This window comes from Lactuca virosa, chromosome 1 (assembly GCF_052849685.1).
Source record: "Lactuca virosa cultivar CGN04683 chromosome 1, Lactuca_virosa_CGN04683_v6, whole genome shotgun sequence".
Taxonomy (NCBI): domain Eukaryota; kingdom Viridiplantae; phylum Streptophyta; class Magnoliopsida; order Asterales; family Asteraceae; genus Lactuca; species Lactuca virosa.
The window spans coordinates 324,533,165-324,535,919 of NC_136426.1; the positions used below are offsets into that span (position 1 = coordinate 324,533,165).

General features: G+C 30.6%; 2 long non-coding RNA genes across 2 annotated transcripts; one reads left to right on the forward strand and one right to left on the reverse strand.

Moving 5' to 3' along the window:
• Nucleotides 1-366: 366 nt before the first annotated feature.
• Nucleotides 367-1,369, reverse strand: LOC145168630 (uncharacterized). The gene is made up of 2 exons (XR_013741976.1): nucleotides 1,289-1,369; nucleotides 367-981 (listed from the first exon to the last, which is right to left on the reverse strand). It is a non-coding gene; the product is annotated as an uncharacterized LOC145168630 (long non-coding RNA).
• Nucleotides 851-1,992, forward strand: LOC145168638 (uncharacterized). The gene is made up of 2 exons (XR_013741979.1): nucleotides 851-954; nucleotides 1,063-1,992. It is a non-coding gene; the product is annotated as an uncharacterized LOC145168638 (long non-coding RNA).
• The last annotated feature ends 763 nt before the right edge of the window (nucleotides 1,993-2,755 follow it).

The window sequence follows — 2,755 nt, forward strand, 5'->3', positions numbered from 1 at the left end:
CCAATCATTCTGAAATAATGATTGATTGTATACTCCTAAATTAGTATTCTTAACATGTATTTGAAAGCTGTATACCCTTTATTAGTTTTGAATCAAACCCTTATTCTTGTAAAATGGTGTACTCTAGTATACTTGAATCGTGAATTAAAGTTCTATGAATCATAAATTATATCTATAATAATTTATATATACTTTCTGAATTGGTACTAACTGTAAACCCCTTGCTCAGCATGTTAGAAAGGGTATTTGAACTGAATAAAATAACTTTTATATTTATATACATATACAAAAATATATATATATATATATATATATATATATATATATATATATATATATATATATATAAAGCATACATCTTCAAAGTCTTAAATACTATATTTTATGCTTGGAGTACAACCAATCAATACATCTCTTGAAAACTTGTCTTAAAGACAACATACAAAGCATAATGTACAAACTCTTTAATTTTACATGGATTGCTAACTTTAAAGTTAAGTGGCAGCTTTCTATTTCACTCGGATTGCCACATGTATCTTCTAAATATGACTGATCCAACGAAGGAAAGTAAATAAAAAACAATAGTGTCCATCCAACGGATGCAAATGCATATAAACAAACACAAATCCTATTCATCCCATCTATCTATTCTTTCCATGTTTCAATTTCAAATATTAAAAAAGACAAACTGATCCTTTACAAAGTGCAACTTTTCTCATACCGGATTGTATGATTGAGACCATTTTTCTCATCTCCGTGTTCTTATTGACAATTATCTATTTGATGATTTCTTTCTCTAACTTCTGCTTCGTGACCTTGCAATTTGCAACCACACACCTACCAAATTAGCTTTTTTCTATCGCTACAACAACGCTTGAACCCCATCTCCTAAAATGACTTACCGATGATGTTTTTGGTGCAGCGATTACGTTCCCCCTTACCCTGATGTTGATGGTGCATCAATTAGCTTTTTCCTTTCCCCTGATTTTGTTGTTGCATTGATTAGCTTTTTCCCTTCATTATATTGCCAAGTCCCTTTACATTTTCATTTTTGTGTTGTAGTTATTACATTAATCAGTGATAACCAGTTGCAATCTTTAGAAAGACCCCGCTTCGAAGAGGATTTGAAGTAACTCATAAAGTATGAGGAAAATGTATATTTTCAGCAGAGATTTGTATCCTTTTTATGTGCATGTGTGCATACTTGCTTAAGATATACTTAATTTTGATTTGTTATTCTTTTTTAAAAAAGAAAATCTCAAAATACTTTTTCTAGAAAAAAACTCACTGCATATACGCTAACTGTCGAAAGCCACCTTTACTAGCTGCCACCATCTAATTTCACAGCGCAAACAACAACTAACACCCACCAGTTTCACCTCCTTTAACCTGCCGACCAAAGGAGTCTCCAATGGACCTATTTCATCTCCTTCCACCCTCTACTGAGAATTATCGAGTCATAAAATCCATTTGCTTCACCATTCACAGCCAACCAACAAGCCATCAATCTGCCGAGAACCTCACCACTTGTAACTTCCATATTGTTTCAGCCACCATGTACCACCTCTTCACCACCGTAAACAACCTCCTTTCGAACACCACTATCTCATCATCGTAAACTAACCACCAACACCACCCTTATACCACCACCCAGTCATCTCATATTGATCAATTAAGAAAGAGGGTGGGTTCGATTTTGTTTTTGTTGGAGTAAATACCAAAGAAATAGAGAAGAAAAGAGTGGCGTGAGTTTTCTGGACAAGTGAAAAAACAAATAGAGCAGAAATACAAGCATCTTTCGAAGTAGGGCTAAATTTTAAGTGGACTAATTTCTTTTGGGCTAAGCTTTGTGGACTACCGGATAGCCGACACACACCAGAGTTTTTTATGTTTTTTTTTTTCTTTTTCATGTTTGTTTAATTTAAAATGTTTCTAATTATATTCTTATGGAGTTATTTTATTGTAATCAATAAAATAACGTATAGTTGCTAATTTCGCATTAGTGTTCAACATGATGTTTCTTTTTTGTTTGTAGCTTAAAAAAATATAGGGTGTAGATCTAATAAGAGTCATGAATGTGAAAAGAAGGCTACATGAAACAAAGTAAAAAATATTAACGGCACCAAAAAAAATATTGATTACTCCTATTGTGAACACTTATATAGCCTATTTTGTCATATTCCATTTGCATAATTTTTTTATAGGATTTTATTATAAACTTAAGATATTAATCATTTACATTATATTTCCAGTAATTACTCCTTATTTTTAAGTTACAAAATATTATATAATTAACATATAAATAAAACATAAAATAAAAATACAAATTAAATTATCTAAAAATAATTGAGGGATGACAAATTTGCTTGAATATAAAATAAATTTTCTAAAAATAACTAAGGGAAAGACATATTTGCTTGAATATTGATAGATTAGATATCTAGCAAGTAAAAATGAACGATTATGAGCATGTTATTGAAAAAGTTAAATTTGAGGATGAAATAATATAACAACACAACATTGCATGGTATGATATGATATGTAAAACATTACATCATACCGTCTAATGTAAATATCATGAATACATAAGTCATTGTTTTCAATGATCTAAGTAAGGTATGTCGGTTGGATACAATATCATTTATTTCCGAAAGAACTCATTTTCCACTGTTCCTTTACATGCATATACGTTTTAAATAAGGCTATACGAAATGCATCATACACGTTTATAGAGTAAGAATATACCACATCATTC